Raw genomic sequence first — 20,540 nt, 5'->3', positions numbered from 1 at the left:
GTTCTTAAAGTGTTGGTAGGAAGAGTAATCTGAATTTGTTGCACTGCCGCCAAGTATGACCCTTTCAAACTAAGGGGGTCAAGCTGCAACCGCATGTAATTCACATAGTTGTGGCACGATGCTGCAGCATGTACGGGGTAAACAGGAGTTAAGAAGGGGACCGATATCTGTAGATCAGAACCAAAGTGCAGTTAATTGTCAGTGTAATTGATTTCCTTTTTCTTGTTAGGAAAAACCTTCTAGAAATGCTCTAAAGAGCTCGACAGATCAACCAGTTTTAAGATGCAGAAACACACTGCAAAAGCTGTAAAAAGTACTTGAAGCGTGCAACCTCTGGTTAGTGGGCAATTAGGAGTCACATCTTTTACTGAATCTGTAATCTGCCCTATACCATTCCTGCTATTCTCGTGTAGTATTTTTATCAGTATGACTTAACAATTGTTTATACATTACAGCATAATGCCTTTCCACCTTAATGACATGCATAAAAGCCATATCAAAGCAAAAGGGGTATGTGTATTTGCATATTGAAAGCTAAAACCATTTCAGTTGTGCTTTTAGAAATGTACTAAACATTAAAAAAAAATGGATTAAGGACTTTAGATTCCATCGACCAAGGTAGAGTATCAATCAAAGACATGAAAAAATTATCACTTTGTGAACTTCAAATGAAGTTAGAAAAAGTGAACCTTACAACGCGCTGAAATGCGCTTCACACTGCAGGTTAGTGCACCCAGAAAACTCACAGGGTTTTTAGCATGTGGGTGGTGTGAACTAGCCCTGATTTTTCCAAAATGATAAATTGGACAGCAACTTACTGAGCTTACCTCGCTCAATGGATCCTAATTATGAGAATTTAAAACCGGTTTACAGTCGGACCATTTTGCAACTACTCCAAGGAGGTCATTGACAATAAGCAAATTTACTCTGCCAGTAATTTGAGTTTTGCACCCAAATCCACTGGGGAAAAACGTTTTGCTTTGTGTATAGAAAAATATGTAAAATAACCCAATAGTTGTGAAGTGCTCCTATTGATTGAGACTCTGTTGGTGTAATACATATACAAAGAACTTAAAATGCTGCTCAAAGCATTACAAAGCACCCCCCTCCCCCAGTCCAGAGCACAGATCGCATGCTGGCATTCAAACAAGCTCATTCAGGCAGAAGCAGATTACCTTGCACACTGGAACCCAGCCACTATATAGAATGGTAAAGATACAATTTCAGCCTAAGCTCCTGGCTATGTCCCTCTGACATGTTTCGCCCCCCCTATGGGGCTTAATCATCCACCCCAATGGAATATCTATGTGGGTCTTTTGATAAGCATACTGGCCATATCTCAAAAATATATAGCATCTTGTCCTCCAAGTCGGAAAAATTGTTCTATATGAACAAATGGAAACAGGATATAGAGGAAACGTTGGAAATTAATAAATGGTTTAAAATTGCACAATTTGCTTCAAAATCATACATTAATACCTCACTGATCGAGGTGAACCACAAAGTTTTGCTGCGATGGTACATGGTACCAGTGAGAGTGGCGGCATGTGTCCCAGGAACTTCCCCCCTATGTTTTAGGGGATGTGGCATGGAAGGCACAGTATACCACATATGGTGGACGTGCCCTAAAGACAAGCGATTTTGGATTTGCATTTACAATTTTATCTTTTCACTAACCTGGGTGAATTTAATCAAATCACCACAGCAGGCACTACTAGGATGCCCAGTGGAGGGAGTGCCGGGACACATGAGGAAAATTATATCATTCATCTTTACTGCATCCAGGATAGCGTTTGCCTTGGAATTTGATATGTACATTTTTCAATAAAAATTATTGGAAAATAAAAATAAAAAAGTTTTGCCCTTCGTTGTACTTTAGGTTGGTCATACATTTATGCAAATTTTGTGCAGTTACTGTTGCCATCCTTCGCTCGACGTCCTTCCATGGAAAAATTAGATGCAGCCACTGTTCGGCATTCTGACAGCCGTTGGTGCTAGCTGTCAGAATATAACAGCCGCAGCAGTCAGCTTTAAGAAATGCTGATGATGTATTGCATGGCAGGGGTATGTTGATGTAAACTTTGTTTTGGAAGTGATCCACCCTGATCCACGGGGTGGTGGATTGGGACAAGAGGCTCCAGCACAGAAAACTCTGGATTGAGCGCCTCGATGCTACTACTCCCCCAAGCCACAGTGAGGGTAATTCCTACAGGCCCTTTCTATAGGTGCACTCCGGGAGAGTCTTTTGCATGGCAGATATCGCGTTCCTGCTCTGATGCTATTCTGAGCGATCATTTAGGCAAGCATCTGCCCGCCCCTGTCTATGTGCAGTAATTACATATATTTGTGGGGTCAGTCTAGGCCGTGGCTGGGTTTTTTCGATTCAAATGATAAGTTTATTACTTTTGATTATCTGCAGTTCAGAGTCATGTTTCATATGTGTTTTTTGTTATCTTTTTTAAATGTACTGTGCATTGTCAGGATGTAAAGAGGTCTCTTGGTTTGCCCCTGGGTTCCTGGTTTTGCCTGGGTGTGGTGGCATTGCTGGTGGGCTGACTGTGACCATCTGGGGGCTAGGGTGTCTTGTCTTGGGCGGATATGTGACTCTTGGGGTGGGATGGTTTCTGCAGTGCCCACAGCCTGTGGTTCCTCCTGCTCATTGGCCTGTATGGCTGTACCATGGGGACGTCTGCCCTCATGGCAAGTGGCCTCCTGTTTGGGCTCTGAGCAATCATGGTTTAGAGGTGCATGCCGGTCAGATGTGCATGCCGGTTTGGAGCGGCATATAAGTGGCAGCCGTGGTTAAATCCTCTTCCCTGTGGCTGAGGACACGGCAGATCCATACATGCCAGGATACTGTTACTGGTGGCACTATATGGACCATGTCTTGTATTATCCTTTGGACATTATACCATTTGTATGTTTTAACTCTTTCTGCAGCCAGTGTTTGTGGTTAATTTGGGATGGAATATTTACCATGACTCTGTTGCTCCTTATCAGTCTTCTTCTTTGGCTTTGGGGTCAATTCACTAAGAGTTAAATAACGGCTAATAATATGCGGTAACAATTGTGCAAGTGTTCAAATCACTAAGATTTTGGAGTTAAATACCTAATGTGGATTTAGCGGTAAGCACCGTATTAGTTAATGCGGTAATTTACCGTATTGAGCTGGTTGCTAAGGAGCAGGTCGGGAAGCCGGCTGCCGCGTCCTCAACAACCGATGACTCATCAGCTGTGAGCGAGCTTCCCCGCTTGCAGCTGATAGAAATAAAAAAAGCCAACAATTAAAAAGAATGAAAAAAAACAAAACAATGTGGGCTCCCCCCAGTCCATACCAGGCCCTTTGGGTCTGGTATGGATTTAAAGGGGAACCCAACGCCAAAATTAAAAAACAAAAATGTCATGGGGTCCCCCCCAACATCCATGCCAGACCCTTTTCCGGGTAGTCCGCCAGGCCAGGAAAGGGGGGGTGAACTTAACGAGTGCCCCCCTGAACCATACCAGGCCAAATGCCCACCCCAAAGCATTTTGTCCCCATGTTGATGGGGACAAGGGCCTCTTCCCCACAACTGTGGCCGGTGGTTGTGGGGGTCTGCGGGCAGGAGGCTAATTGGAATCTGGTGTCCCCTTTTGGAAGGGGGCTCCCAGATCCTGCCCCCCCCCAAGTGAATGAGTATTGGTTACATCGTACCCCTACCCATTCACCAAAAAAGTGTCACCAGGTAAAAAAAGAACACACACAGTTTTTGACAATTCTTTTATTAAAAAATAAAAAAAGTAGTGTCCCCCGATGTAAATTAACTGTCAATTACACTGCCGACCGGACCCAAAAAAATTATTTTGAGGCTCCCTTACCTGCCCGAGGGGGTGGGGGGTGCGGCCCTCTGGTGGCTGTTCCTGGCTTGACCAGCTTGCCTTCCTGCCTGGGGTAAGATCCTAGACCTATATATGTGATCGAATTGCTTGATACATTTTTTTGTATATTATGTTTTTGCTGTGATTGTCTTTTATCATGTATTTTGTTTTATCGCAGATATTGTAAGCGCCATTCTTCTGATGAAGCAGTATAGAACTGTGAAACATGTTGAGAACCATCAATTATGGGCCTGTTCCCTATGCGTTTAAGCATCAAAGTATTTGATCCCAAGAATGTAATTTATATTACTTGTTATACCTGCTGCTTGGGAGCAGTGCTCCAGGTGTTCAGGAACTTATTTTTTTCTATTAATTTTGTGGGTCCCAAAGACTAATTTTGTTCTTTTAAAAACATTGTTGTAATAAAAATTGTGTGACCATTACTGGTATTTCATTTAATGCAAATAACAGTCAGATTAACTGACTGAATTGTAGCTGGATATAAAGAATCCCTCTGTATTCAGGTATGTGTTCATCAAAAATGTGTGTAAACTTTGTCTGCTTTTGGCAAGCACTTTGAACCAAATCCATGCCCTGCACAGTGTTTTGTCATCCAACCTTGAATATTCCTATAGGAGGGGAGAGAAAAGGGATGACCTCAGTTGTGTGTTGTTTTTCCTAGATTGTCCAGTGAAAGGCAAGGGAGGGTCATGAACAAGGCTGTATTGTTTAACTACAGGGAGGTCCAAGACCTGGCTGGGATGTTTGGCAGAGGTGTCTGACTGGCTGAAAATAATTACGGATTTTTCTTGGCAGGTTACTCCATTGCATTGTATGCATTTGAATTGTTTACTATAAAATTCCTTATTTATGAAAAGGGGTTCATACACTGGAAACAGCCCACTACCTCCTTGTAAAAGAAGTCCTTACTACCAAAGACCATTCCACATTCCAAATCCCTATGTAGAACGCAGAATATAATATAACATTGAAAAAGCCCTACAGTTCTTCCAGGGAACTCAGGATTGTGAGAGGATACTGCCAGCCAAGGAATGTATTCCACGAGCAGGGATACTCAGTCCACTGATGACAGACTGCCTAAAATCCGACCATTATTACGCTCCTTCAGACAATTGTTGTCCAACTTTACGCCAACAAATGTTGGATGGCAGGCTAGTAAATATTCGGCGGACAGCGGTCTGTTGCCAGATTTTTGTATTGTGTGTACACAAGTCCGTCACACAAAAGTCCAAAGTACAAACACGCATGCTCGGAATCAATGCTCACCAAATATGACATTAGCAGAAGGTGCCCAAAGGGTGGCGCCCAAGAGCTGACATTCCACGTAGTACGTCACTACATTCGTGTTTGTTGGCCGACAGTTGTGTGAGGTTAGTATGCAAGACTAGTTCCTGACACACGCCCTTTGGACAAAAGTCTGATGTTCTGTTGGCCAACAATCCGATCGTGTGTACGAGGCTTAAGAAATGGGGGTGGAGGGAGATAACAGATCTCTCTCTCAGCTGCCTAACATTCATCGACAGCAGTTATATATGTGCAGAGTGCGGGGGTTCTGTGTAGAAGTGTTCTGTACTCAGGGTTATCTGTAAACTCGGTCTAATATAGCCACATTCTACAAAATTTCTCACGATTACCCCTGCAGTTAGAGATTACATATTCAATTTGTCTAGTTTTATTGAGTCTGTCTATCTACATGGCCACAGAGAGGGCTTGGTTTTGTTTCCAGTAATCCGCGATGCAACATCTGGCCACATTAATCAAATGATTAATGGTTTACTAATAATAATTCAGAGGAATTGGAGGTTATTAGTTTCCGACAACTATCCATGAACCACAGAGAATAGCTGTATATACAAACACAACCCAACAGTCTTATGAGATTTTTTTGGCAAAGCTTACCCACAAATGTGTGTCCCAAGTGTTCTGTTAAAGTGCAACTTTAACCAATTGACCTCCAGAAGATTTACCCCCTTCATGACCAGGCCATTTTTTGCGATAAAGCACTGCATTACTTTAACTGACAATTGAGCAGTCATGCAATGCTGTACTTAAATAAAATTTATGTAATTTTTTCCTACAAATAGAACTTTCTTTTGGTGGTATGTGATCACCACTGCATTATTTTTTGCGCTAAAAAACAAAAAAGACTGACATTTTTGAAAAAAAAAAAAAATATTTTTTACTTTCTGCTATAAAACCTAGCCAATAAAAAATAAAATAAAATAAAATATCTTCATAAATTAAGGCCAATATGTATTCTGCTACATATTTTTGGTAAAAAATCCCAATAAGTGTATATTGATTGGGCTACGTGAACATTACAGCATCTACAAACTATGGGATATATTTATGGATTTTTTAAAATGTTATAATAGTAATGGTGGTGATCAGCGACTTATAGCGCTGCTCAAACTGTTGGCGCTATATAAATCCTGTATAATAATAATAATATAGCGGGACACTAATGCCCCGTACACACGGTCGGACTTTGTTCGGACATTCCGACAACAAAATCCTCGGATTTTTTCCGACGGATGTTGGCTCAAACTTGTTTTGCCTACACACGGTCGCACAAAGTTGTCGGAATTTCCGATCGCCAAGAACGCGGTGACGTCAAGCACGTACGACGAGACTAGAAAAGGCCAGTTCAGAACCAAGCGAGGCACCCTTTGGACTCCTTTTGCTAATCTTGTGTTAGTAAAAGTTTGGTGAGAGACGATTCGCGCTTTTTCAGACTCGTGGCTTTCAGATCGTTTTCTGCCGTTCAGTTTGTGCTTGTGGGTTTGTATCTGCTCTTCAGTGCGTGCAGTCAGTTCGTATTGGAGTTTTCTGTGCGATCTTGTCCGCTCGTTGCTGTTTTTCAGGTCGCTCTTCACAGGCCTTGCTGTTCTTCAGTGCGTTCTGTTACTTCGTTCTGAGCAGCCGACCGTTTTCTAGCCATGTTGCGTATGCATACTCCTCGTAGAGTTCGTGCTGTGCGGGGGCTTGGTGTTGGGGTCCTGACCTTGACACAAGTCCAGTCCATGAACAGGGTGGGGAGGAGTTCATGGACCAAGAATTGGTTGCTTCAGCGTGACCAGTTCTGTCACATGCCTTTGCTCCGTGAGATCCGTGAGAATAATCCTGATGATTTCAGGAACTTTCTCAGGATGACGGACCCCGTATTTCACCGTTTGTTGGCTTCGCTGACCCCCTATATCAGCAGGCAGGATACCTGCATGAGGCAAGCCATCACTCCGGAGCAGAGGTTGGTCGCTACCTTGCTGTATTTGGCCACAGGGAGAAGCCTGCAGGACCTCAAGTTCTCGACAGGCATCTCCCCCCAGACTCTGGGTATCATTATCCCAGAGACCTGTTCTGCCATCATCCAGGTCCTACAGAAGGAGTATATGAAGGTAAGATTTTTACCCTTTTATATCACATTTGATTGTATTGAATGTTTGATAATATATTGTATTTCTTTCCTCATTCCCTAATTACCATGATTGTATTATGCTGTGAATGTCCCCTTTGTCCTCATGCATGCTGGATTTTTATGTAATTATTATTTTAGGTCCTTCATACATATTTGCCCTTCAATAACCTCCCCAGCATGGTGTCTCCTGCCCTATATTCACCTCATGTAGTTACTTAACAATGTATTTTATCAGCTCCATAGTAGTGCTTTACCCCAAAAACCCCTAAAATGTTTTGAAATGTTATTTTTGATTTAAATTCAGGCAGAGGGCCAGAGGCTTTTTTTTGTGGTGTCCCCAAATTTTTTGTAACCCTCCCTCCCCCAACTGCTAAGTCAGCTGATCCCAATTCTCTATCCTCAATCATCTATCTGCTGACTTTGCCAAACCCATACACACTATACCCATCTCTTTAGTGCTCAGATTTATGGATGAATTCCCCAAAGCATGTAGTGCAAGGGCCTGCCTGTATACTTTCCAATGGTACTGTTTAAAGTTCTTGTATCCTATTATGATCTTGATAGGTAATAGCAGAATGTCCAAATGTGCTCAAATGTGTACAGTGTGTATTTATATCTTTGTATTATGACACTTCTTACCTGTCCAGTGGGCTGCCAATAGTGTAACTAAGGAGGGGCTGTTCCAAGTAATACCCTGTATTTAGGCATTCATCTCTCAATGAAGTGAAGAGGGTTACCTGTCCAAGAGTTCCCCCCCCTATAATGTTAGAAATGGCCCATGAGGGGGGGGGGGGGAATATGATAGGTGTACCTTATACTTTGTTGTTGTTAAATTCCCCTTAATAAATGCTATCTGGAGGTTGACCCATAATGTTTGTGTCTAATCTGCTTGCCAGGTTTCTGTGAAAAAATAGTAATGTTTATTGTTTTTTCCTCAACAGTTTCCTTCCACGCCACAGGAATGGCAGACTGTGGCCTCCCACTTTGCCCAGCGGTGGGACTTTCCTAACTGCGGAGGGGCAATTGATGGGAAACACGTCCACATCGTCCCACCACCCAACTCGGGGTCGTACTATTATAATTACAAGGGGTTTAATAGTATAGTGATGTTGGCGGTGGTGTCGGCTAATTACGACTTCTTGTATGTGGACGTGGGGAAGAATGGCCGGATGTCCGATGGTGGAGTGATCGCCCAGACGGAGTTCTACAGGCGTCTCCAGAATGGCAGCTTGGACTTGCCACCTCCAGAGGACAATGTTGAAGGTCTCCCATTTGTGTTCGTTGCTGATGAAGCATTTGCGCTGGGGGACCACCTGATGCGGCCATTCCCGATGAGGACCCTCACCCCGGAACAGAGGGTTTTTAATTACCGGCTGGCCAGAGCCCGAAGAGTGGTGAAGAACACATTTGGAATCCTGGCCAGCCGGTTCCGATTATTTATGACACCCATCCATATGGCGGAGTATAAACTGAACCATATAATACTTGCCTGCTGTGTTCTCCATAATTTTCTACGAAAACATTCAGCCAACTATGCTGGCTCAGTTGGGCCTGAGGCCGGAATCCCAAATACATCAACAATGACGGCACTTGAAAGCGGCCGTCCTGGCTTGCCCTCCCTGAATGCCCGTGATGTCCGGTTACGATACCTGGAGTTCTTTGCGGGTAGGGGGGCTATCAATATGCCAGACAATATGTGACACCTTTTTCAAATAAAAAACAACCAAAAGAAATTCTTGGTGGACATTTACTGCTTGTGTTTGTTTTAGCTGACCCTGACAGAAATGTGTTGAGTGCAGAAAATGTCGTGATTGGGTAACCTTATAAAAAACAGTGTTGGCTGGTACTTCCTAAATGCAAAAACACATTTCACTACAAGTGCACTTGCAACTGCACTGAACCTGCACTTGTAGTGCAAAGAGGATTTGCCCTTAGGAAATAACCCCCATTTGTGCATAAAACAACAATTACATCACCCCAAAAGTGTTGTAGTGTTGAGACAATAATCCACACATTCTTGAGTAAGGCACTTTTTTATACCTGCACAATCACATGCGCATTTACCAAAGGTTTTTAAAACAAACCAACATGTTTGTTGTATAACAATGTTTGCAGTAGCATTATGAAAAATCAAAATATCCATTTCAGATAAAACAGGCCTGTGTAAAACCAACAAGAAAGCCAAAAAACTTGAACTTACAAAGTTCACATTAGGTAAAACCTGAAGGCTATATCAGACATCAGTATTTAGGAACTGGGTTTGATATAGCGTTCAGATGGGGGGAAATCACCCCTGGAAAAGCCAAATTTGGAAGATGCACACCAATTTACAAATGTCCACATGTGCTATCTGCCATCATGGGGGATCAAGGGACGTGTTTGGGGGGAGCAAGCCCTTCCTCAACGCTACTTTATAATTGAGGAAGGGGTTGCCCCCCCAAAACGCGTCCATTGATCTCCCGTGATGGCAGATAGCACATGTTGGCACACTGTGTGCATCCTCCAAATTTGGCTTTTCTAAACATTGAAAAAAGTTTGGTACGATAAAACAGGTGATTTTGTGGGGTTTAAATTCGCCCCAAAACATCAATGATGTTATTATTTTTTTTAATAACATCACTGATTTGTTGATGTATGTTTTGCAATTGGAGATTACACCCCATGATCTCCCCGATGAGTATCTGGGCACTTTCAGATGTAAAGCGTTCTGGATCCCTCACATCACGATCACCTAAAAAGAGATAAAGAACAAAAAAAAAGGTCTCAAAAATCTGCCACCAGCCATCTCTTTTACCTGAGTCTGTGGTCGCAGACACTCACCTGTTGTGGTGCCAATCTCCACCACGTCTTCTTCTTCCTCCTGCTCAGCTTCTTGGGTTGGTATTTCCCCTTCTTCCAGAGAGGGGGGGTCTCTGGTCTCCTGGGATGAGGGGTGTCCGAGTCTTTTCTCCCCTATGTAAAACAAAAATGGTATACTTAGCACACAGATATTTGATGGCAGAACTATAGAAATAGGAAACATTGCTTGGAAGTGGGGTACAATTGTCTATTTTAGCCGAGTTCCAAGATGTATATTTTTTATTGCCCTTTGTCAAGCTGCAATACTTTACCTGTTTGGTACAAGCTTCACAGATGGAGACCCCCCTATAGTATACACTGGAGCACCTGTGTGGCCCCCTAATAAAAATGCTGTTCTTGTGTCCCACACTAGTGCTCCAGTGTCCAGATGTGAAAACAGCTGCTCAGTGTCCTCTCCTTACACACAATCTAGTTTGCATTTCATTCTAGTAACAAACCCATCTACACAAACAAATATTTGGCATCCAAGTAGGCCCCCAAAAATGTGTGAAAATGCATATGGCCTAAACAATGGTGTTCTAGAGGCCGAAAGAAAAATGTTTGATACGAACGAATAATGTGCCCATGAACATTAAAGTTGACCTTTGGAAACGTTACAACTAATCAAAGCATATGGAGCAGAACGAACGTAATAAAGACAGAAAGAATAGGAACACAGCACAACTACTTACTTTTTTGCAGCACTCTCCGGATCTTTCGGTACTGCTCTGGCTCTCTCAACTTCAGGTCCGACCACCGCTTCCTGAGCTGATCTTTAGACCTTCGTACCCCGAAATTCCGCTCTAGACTCCTGACCACTTTCGCCATGATTTTGGCCTTTCGGATATTGGGGTTGGGGTAAGGCCCATATTTTCCGTCATAGTCGGACTTCCTCATGATGTCGACCATCTCCAACATCTCCCCAAACGACATATTTGTGGCCTTAAAACGTCTCCTTCTGGATCGGGACGTGCCTGGATCCGCCCTTTCCTCCTCCTCCTCGTTGCTACAATTAGCCCGCACCTGCTGTATGTCCGCCATCATGCTCTTCCCCCACTGCGCCGAACGAAAAGGGGCGGGGAATACACTAGAAAGAACGTCAGGGGCGGGCGGAGTTACACGCATGCGCAGTGTATATAAAGCGTAACACGCGTGCGTATTACGTTTGATCTGTGAGCGGAGGAAGGAGCATTGAACGCGGCGATCGTAAGAACGAAGGTAAGAGACAAACTTGGGCCTATACTGCTTCTATAGATTGAGGCCTATATTGTAACAAGATTAGGAGAGTTTGGTGTGACATTAGGCTTTGTCTTGTGTTGTGTCTTGCAGTGAACATGGATATGGTACTGAAAGATCAGGACTTCATTTCAGTCTTCATAGAGATGCTAAGTGAGCTGCCCTGTCTGTGGGAGATTAAACACCCCCATTACAAGAACCAAGCAAAGAGGAAGGCAGCACTGGAGCAATTGTGTGAAATTGTGAAGCAGGTGATCCCCACGGCAGACATCACTTTTTTAAAGATTTTCATTGGTGGCCTGAGGAGCACATATCTGAGGGAGCGCAAGAAAGTCCTGGATTCACAGAGATCCGGAGCAGCAGATGACATCTATGTCCCCAGGATGTTGTACTACGACAGGCTGCACTTTCTGGCAGGCCAGACTGAACCCAGGTCATCACTCTCCAGTCTTCCTTCCACGCTTCCTTCCCCCCCGGCTGAGGCTTCTGACGCCCAACCTGGGCCTTCCAGGCCACGTGTGGAGGAGCCCAGATTGAGCCAGGTATAGCATTCCTCTAAATATTTCTGCTTGTCCAATCAATGATGATAACTAGATGTTAGTTGGGAGTACTAATTTATGATTGTGATTGATGATGCAAAAACTAAAACCATGTCCCTTTTTCATACACAGGGAAGTCTCAGCCAGGAGGTGGCCGGGCCGAGCCGGCTGGCTGATCTGCAGGTCCCTCCACCCCCCCTGGAAACAGAAAGTGGCAGTAGGAGGAGTACCCTAGAGGAGGCTGCTATCAGATTTTTTTGTAGGGCTACAGAGGTCCTGGGAGCACCCCACACCAGGCAGGAGAACATTGCTGCATTCATAGCCTATAAAATGCAGAGGATGGAGGAGGGCCAAAAAGCCATATGTGAGGCCCTCATATCAGAGGCTCTGGCGAAAGGTATGAGGGGCCAAATTACACCTCAAACACACCTTCGCGATGGTCCTCCTCCTCCTCCTGCAGGTCCTACTCCTCCTCCAGGTCCTACTCCTCCTCCTGCCACATCTCCAACTGCACAGCCACAGCCCGGAAGGAAGTGTGAAAGGAAGACCAGACAGTGAGGACCCTGGATCCAGTCTGGTCGGCCAAAAGATGCAGCCTCTTGTGGTACCACAGCCTGGGGACACTGATGTCATCTGCTGCTATCCGGATCTCTGTGAATCCCGGACCAGACTGCCCTCCCTTACATATGGACTCCTCAGGCCACCAATTTTGATGTTCAAGAATTGATGTCTGCCATGGGGGTCCCAGGCTTCACTAATTTCTCCTGTTGATCCAGTGTTGCCTTCCTCTTTGTTTGGTTCTGAGCCCTTAATAAAGGATTTTTGTTTTGAATTATACTCTCCTATGTGTTTTACTTCAAAAATGATGGTTTGTTTGTGAGGATTCAGGTACATTTCTAATATACAATGTGAAATGAACAAGGGACACCAATAACAAAAATTCTCATGGAGATTAAATAATAAAAGATATCAATGGTGTTGGGGTAACTTGCCACACAAAACACACACAAAAATATTCTGGAGTAAAAATAAAAATAACATTGAACAAAGATCAGCCTTGGAAAAAATCCAAACATTAAAGAAAAAAAAAGGCTTAAAAACAAAAAAAAAAACATAAAAAATATAAAACTGTCAGATGTGACAACTAATAACAATATATTGAGGGAATCCCACTAAAAAAACACAAATAAAACTTTGTGAGAAGTGTGTGTGAATATGAGCAGCAAAACTACTTAATTCTTGTCACATTATAAAGAAGAGAGTGCGCTGTATTAAACTATTTTTTACATTGCAGCGTGACGAAAGTGCTGTATCCATTGCGAACGCTAAGTTTACCAGAACGAGCTGTCCCGTGTCGGAATTTCTTCTGAGCATGCGTGGCACTTTGTGCGTCGGAACAGGCCACACACGGTCAGAATTGACGCGATCGGATTTTGTTGTCGGAAAATTTTATCTCCTGCTGTCCAACTTTGTGTGTCGGAAAATCCGATGGAAAATGTCCGATGGCGCCCACACACGGTCGGAATTTCCGACAACATGCTCCGATCGGACAATGTCCATCGGAAAATCCGACCGTGTGTACGGGGCATATTACAGTGATCAGTGCTAAATATATGCACTGTCACTGTACTAATGACACTGACTGGGAAGGGGTTAAACATCTAGGGTGATTAAAAGGTTAACTGTGTGCCTAGCCAGTGTTTTTGTGTACTGTACTGTATGTGCTGCTTTTACTAGGAGAAGAGATGGATTTTATTCCCTGCTTTGCAGGGACACAAAATCCATCCCTTCCCCCCATGTCAGAATGGGGATCTGCCTTGTTTCCATAGGCAGATCTCCGTTCTGTGTGCTTTACATACGATCGGTGGGTGCCAGCAGACATCCAGTGCTTGGCACCCGCAGATCAGCTTCTGCTGTGGTCGATCACAGTGCCCCCTAGGTGGAAGTGTTTTTTTTTTTTTTTAACACATAAGAGACATACTATGAGGTTGATTTAATAAAACTGGAGAGTGCAAAATCGGATGCTTCTAACTTCAGCTTGTTCAATTAAGCTTTGACAAAAAAAAAACTGTAAGCTGGTTTTCATGCAGAGCTGCACCAAGTTTTGCACTCTCCAGTTTAATAGCTCATCCCCTATGTCTCTTCTGCAATAAAGTTTCTTACTTGCCTGTCTGCACTGTATACTGAGCTGTGCATGAGAAGCTTAGTGTACAATTTTGGTATCTGCTGAGATGAATGAACTCCAGCACTTTCGCAGGAGCAAAGTCACCTCAGCCTGGCCAATCAAAATGGCCAAATAATAAGAAATATGAAGAATATCAGCTGAAGATGTCAAGGCCGGTAAGGGAACCTTCCTTGCTGGAATAGAGGTGTGTGAAAGGGGCCGGACGCCTGAATAGGGGGTGGCAGCGGTGGCCATGGATAGATTCACGCTATGCATGAATCTATCAATTAGTCATATAGGGGGTGGCGTGGGGAGAGGGGGCGGAGCCCGGGCGCCCCTAATGGACAGGCTGCCACTGCTGGTGAACAAAATACCTTTTATACACCTGAGTCATATTCCATCTGTCCTGGAAATTTTACGATATCAAGCAGCGTACACAGTGGTGGCCTGTCCATTAGGGGCGCCCAGGCTCCGCCCCTCTCTCCATGCCACCCCCTATATGACTAATGGATAGCCTAAATTACAGCGACAGGGGTGTTTTTTTGAAGCACCTGATTAGAGACATAGGCTCTAATAGGCTTCAAAAGATGTGGGCTTGTGGCACAGAGCATTGCGCCATGAGCCCACCCAGGTGTTACAACAGCGAAAGAATATTCACTGTTGTAACACTGATCCTTAATCCAGACCCATTTTCTGATTGGCCGAAAAGAGAAGACTCCTGATTGGCCGTCGAGAAGGAGGGATGAAATGGAAGCCAGAGCCATCGCCTGTTGAGAGCAGGGGAAGGGAGAGCTGCCGCCGCAAGCCCAGGAGAAGCGTTGCTTAGATGGGGTAAGTGCACCAGGCCCACCGGCCGACATCTAAACTACCAGATGGATGGACAGACGGGGGAGCTGGGGGGGTGGTACTGTTTGCCGCCCCCCAAAGAAAATTACCACTGGCTGCCACTGAGCGTACAGTACTTAGCTCAAAAGATGTTTAGCTCATACAATAGACCCTTAAGGTAAGTGTGGTCCACTTCTCATTACAACCTTTATTCAGGAAAAGTACACCTGTCAGGAGAGAAATATGAGGGCTGTTATTATTGAACCCAAAAGCAAACATTTATTAAGCTTACCAATTTTTAGATGTGATGGCTGCATTAGTTTCCTTTTATTGGCTCCCTTTCTTCTATTTTCATCCGGTGATTCAGCCAGTAACTAGCTGTTTTTCAGAAGTTCAATTTCCAGGGGCGGCCCGTCCATTAAGGGTGCACGGTGCACCACCCCCCCATCTATCACCCCCCCCATCCATGTGTCCGGCCCCTTTTAGGACACCGGCACATGGATTCCAATCCGGAGGGGCTGTTTTTTTGAAGCGCCGATTAGAGCCAGAGGTGCCGGACCGACTGGCAAAAAGCAGGGGGGGGGGGGGTGCTGCCGGGGGGGGGGGGGGGGTGGTTGTTTGCCCCCCCAAAAAAAAAAACCACCAGCCGCCACTGTCAAGCTCTCTAGCAGAATATATCAGCTAACATGGATGAGACCATCCATTTAGCCCTGGAAGGGGTGATTAAAATTATCAACTTTTATTTATTCATGTAAAACCTTTATCCCATAAGGAAAAAAAAAGTTTGCTGTAACTGATTATAAAGTGTGATCTGGAGTTTGGATTCAATTTGTTATTTGTATGCTAATACATTTAACACTCTCATTCCTCCTCAGACTGGCAATGCTGCCGTCTGCTGTGTCCTAGCTCTGTCCTCCAGACTCGGGTCTCTCTAAAACCACGCTTAGATTTTTGGACGACTGAACGTATGTTTTTTGTGGCATGCTAGTCTCATGTCGAAAGTGAAAAGGTTACTCACAATACGAAAATTTTCGTATGACAGAATACATCAGAAGTGCCGTATTGTGTTGAATAGTTTTGTATGTATTCTTTCGTTTCTTGCTCTTACAATTTTTTTTGTACAAAAACTGTACTAATGAAACAAAAATCGGACGTTGAGTTCACATCCGTCAAAAATTTTATAGTCTGCACATCCAGCTTTTGTCTGACGAAAAAGTGAAATCGTCTGTCCAAAGCACCGTACTAACGATCCGAAAATCGTCAGACAGCTCGTTGTATGTATTTTTCCATCTGATTTTCATATCGTGTGTACAGGCCTTAACCGCTTGCTGAGCAGTGCACGCCGATGTATGTTGGCAGAATAGCACTGGCAGGCAAATGGGCCTACAGGTACGTCCCCTTTAAGAAGCGGTGTTGCGACCGCGGCGCTGCAACCACGGGCCCCACGGCTCGATGTCCGCCGGGTGCCCGAGATCATGACACGTAAACAAAGCATTCCCTGTTCTGCCTAGTGACAGGACAGTGATCTACTGCTCTCTGTGATCGAGAGCAGTGATCACTGTCCTGTGTTCAAGCCCAGCCCCTTCACAGTTAGAATCACTCCCTAGGACACACTTAACCCCTTCACTGGCCCCTAGTGGTTAACCTCTTCACTGCCAGTGTCATTTACACCTTAATCAATGAATTTTTTATAGCACTGATCGCTGTATAAATGACAACGGTCCCAAAAATGTCTGATGTGTCCACCATAATGCGAAAATCGCAGATCGCTGCCAATACTGATAAAAAAAACCTATCCCCTATTTTGTAGACACTATAAATTTTGTGCAAACCAATCAATATACGCTTATTGCGATTTTTTTTAACCAAAAATATGTAGAAGAATACATATTGGCCTAAACTGAGGAAAAAAATTGTTTTTTTTTATATATTTTTGGGGGATATTTATTATAGCAAAAAGTAAAAAATATTGCATTTATTTCAAAATTGTCGCTCTTTTTTTGTTTATAGCGCAAAAAATAAAAACTGCAGAGGTGATCAAATGCCACCAAAAGAAAGCTCTATTTGTGGGAAAAAAAGGACGTCAATTTTGTTTGGGTACAATGTTGCTTGACTACGTAATTGTCAGTTAAAGTGACGCAGTGCAGAATCGCAAAAAGTGCTCTGGTCAGGAAGGGGGTAAAATCTTCTGGGGCTGAAGTTTTTAATACACGAGGTGTGTTACTGGTCAGATTACCATGTGAAAACAGAGGGGGGAAAAAGCCAAAGAAAGAAAAACTAGTGCAGCCACCACATCTAATGATTGGAACGCCGCAATATAATACATTTTTGGTCTTGGGATTAATATCACTTTAAATCTGTAAAAGGGCAAATGAGTGTTCAAGAAAAGTCCTAAACCCTTAAATCTTGTATACTTGTTTGAAGTCAGGGACTAAGGGCTTCTTTACACGGGCGGCAAAAACAGGCCACAGTTTTACCAACCTCCTGGTTGCCCTTCCGAATACTAACATTTAGAGCTGCTCGATTCTGGCTAAAATGAGAATCATGATTTTTTTGCTTAGAATAAAGATCACAATTCTCGTGGTGGAACATCATCTTTCACATTATACAAAAAAATTGGGCTAACTTTACTGTTTAGTTTTTTTTTTTCTTATTCAAGTGTATTTTTCCCCCCAAAAAATTGCGCTTGAAAGACCGCTGCGCAAATACAGTGTGACATAAAATAGTGAAACAACAGCCATTTTATTCTCTAGGGTCTCTGATAAAAAATATATAGTGTTTGAGGGTTCTTAGTAATTTTCTAGCAAAAAATACTCATTTGAACTTGTAAACAAAAAGCTCCAGAAAAGGCCTGATCAGCAAGTGGTTAAAGCTGAAGTTTAGCTAAGTGTCAGAAAAAGGTTTAGTCTTTAGGCTGGGTTCACACAGAGCAGATCCGTTGGATGGACTCCGCTAGCTCAGCGGGGGATCGCTCCGTTGATCCCCGCTGAGCAGGCAGATGACAGGCCCGTCTCCGCTCATTGTGCAGGGATGGACCTGTCAGAGCCCTGCTGTCCTCTATGGGAAGATCAGATGAAAACTGGCAGCCTGTTTTCATCCGATCCGCAGTACGGATGGCGAACGTATCGCCATCCTTCTGTTTTGAGCGGATCTTGTCGCATCGGATGGCAGGCGGGTGTCAGCGGACACATGTCCGCTGACATCCGCCTGCCCATAGAAGTCAATGGATGGCCCGCTCGGATCCGCCTGTCCATTTTTCAGGGCCGATTGTGTGAAAGGGGCCTTAAGTGGTTAAACTGACTTCATTTACAGACCGAAGTTCATTCGTTTGATTTCTAAGACCCCTTTCAAACTGAAGCGCTGCTAAAACCGCTAAAGTGCCGGTTGTTTTTGCAGTGCTTTAGAGGCGCTTTTGTGGCGCTTTTTGGATGCTAGCAGGTCACTTTTTTGAGGTCGCGTGACAACATGACCTTAAAAACCTCCAAAAAATACCAGTTTTGCTGAGCTTTGGAAGCGCTGCCCATTCATTTCAATGTGGGCAGGTGCGTTTTTGGAGCGCTATTTACAGCATTCCAAAGATGCTGCTTGCAGGACTTTTTCTACCGCCCCGCCTCAGTGTGAAAGCACCCATTCAAATGAATGGGAGGCAGTTTTCAGGCGCTTTTCAGGTGCTATTTTTAGCGCTAAAACGCCTGAAAACTGCCTCTCTGTAAAAGGGGTCTAAAAGAACTAAATGGTACAATGTTTTATAGTTATCTCCCAGCGCAAACAATGTTGTGGACAAACTTGGCACTTGCACTTGTTACATAAATGAATCGGTAAAATGCTGCATAGAGATCATGAGTGGGGTTAAGTCGAGATCACAATTTTTTTAACGATTAATCGTGCAGCTCTACTGACATTACAGACTGACAGAGCTATGGCTTTGATACAGGTAAAAATTTTCTTAAATGAAAATCTATTATGAGAGAAATATGTAGGCTGCTATTGCTCACCATCTCATGCACATGCTATTTGCCTGGCTGTCTCCAGTTTAAAAAGCAAGTCATTGACTCAGAACAGGTTTGCAGAAAATCTGTGATGTGAAAAGGAAACTAGAGCTCCACCTGCTGGCTCTAAAGGAGATGAAAATATTACTATGCACTAGACTAGATCATCTTTGTCTTGAATGGCACTGAAAATCAATAATGTTAAACACTAGAAAAAACGAAAGTAAGGGAAATCTCATTGGCTTTATGTTTAACCCTTTGACTGCCAATCTGACATGCCCCATATGTCATGCCAATCAAAGGGTTCAAAAAAGCTTACAGCTGCAAAAACAGCAATCAGCTTGTTTTATTTATTTACTTTTCCTGCAGGATCTTGGCTTTCTGGTGGGAACAATCTAGGTGATCATAGAACCACCTGTTCACTTTTACTGGGCACAGTATGTGCATCCCCACTGGCCCACCCCTTGTGATTCTATGGCTCTGCTGTCCTCCTATCCAGGAGCCCGGAACCACAACAAATAGTCATCATGGCCACTATGGTATGTACAGCGGAGTCCTGAGGGTTGGCCAGGTTATTTGGTGTTAGTTCACCTTTTAATTTTTCATGAAAAGTTGAACCTTTAAGGATAGCATATAGTGCCATATGAATTCTGACTGGCAAGTATTGATCACCTGTGGGGAGTCCATCATTAGCATCATCAGAGACAATGAAGATTCCCTAGAGTTGCCACCTTATCCCTTTAAACTCGAACACCTTTGAATTACACAGGTTCTGAGGCTAAATAAATGCAGATAAGGCACCAAGTGAGTTTAATTACCACCTTAATCACCCCCAGAACCTGTGTAATTAATATGTGTTCGGGTTTAAAGGGATGAGGTGGCAAACATAGCTGAGCCATTGATTAGGGACTACAATTTTTTGTTTTTTTCTGCAGATCACAAAGGCATGCTTCATTTCAAAGTCTCCCTCCAACAAGACTTAAAAATTTGTATTCCATTTCAGAATCCCAGTGGTGGAAGTCTTTCATGTGCTATGTGTTTATAGATCTATGGAGACAAAACATTAAAATGTCTTCTATATGTTTAAATTGTTGCCATGTTGTAAAGTAAAGCCTATGTTCTTCTTTTTGTATAAAATGTCCTGTGAATGTTGCTGTTCATGCTGCCATGTTGTAAAGTAAATCGGTTTATTTGTTATGTATGTATGCTATGATGGCTTTTACATTGCAGGGAATCGCTGGCTAAAATAAAAATATATCTGGATGATGCCTGTAGCTGCAGTCCCCAACGTCAATCCGGGGGAAGTGGTTAAAGTGGTTCTAAAGCCTAAACATTTTTTACCTTAATGCTTTCTATGCATTAACCACTTGATGCCCTGAGACGTACCTGTATGTCATGGGACTTTCAGTGGCTTTTTTTTTTAACAGAAGAAATTATAGTGGTTTTACTGCAGGCTGCAGAATGGCCCTGATCATCTCCATGGTCTAAGAAACCAGAAGTGCCAAGCATTTCGCCACTGCCAGTTTCGGCAGTTGTAAACAAACCATTACTGGTTCCTTTGAAAAAAACATCCAATCATACCGTGGAAGGCCATAGACAGCTGAATTTTGGAGTGCAGGAAAGAAAAATTAATTTGCTCAGTTCCCCCATCAACACAG

The sequence above is a fragment of the Aquarana catesbeiana genome, linkage group LG05 (assembly GCF_042186555.1).
Source record: "Aquarana catesbeiana isolate 2022-GZ linkage group LG05, ASM4218655v1, whole genome shotgun sequence".
NCBI classification, from domain to species: domain Eukaryota; kingdom Metazoa; phylum Chordata; class Amphibia; order Anura; family Ranidae; genus Aquarana; species Aquarana catesbeiana.
Note: the sequence above shows the minus strand (reverse complement) of the source record.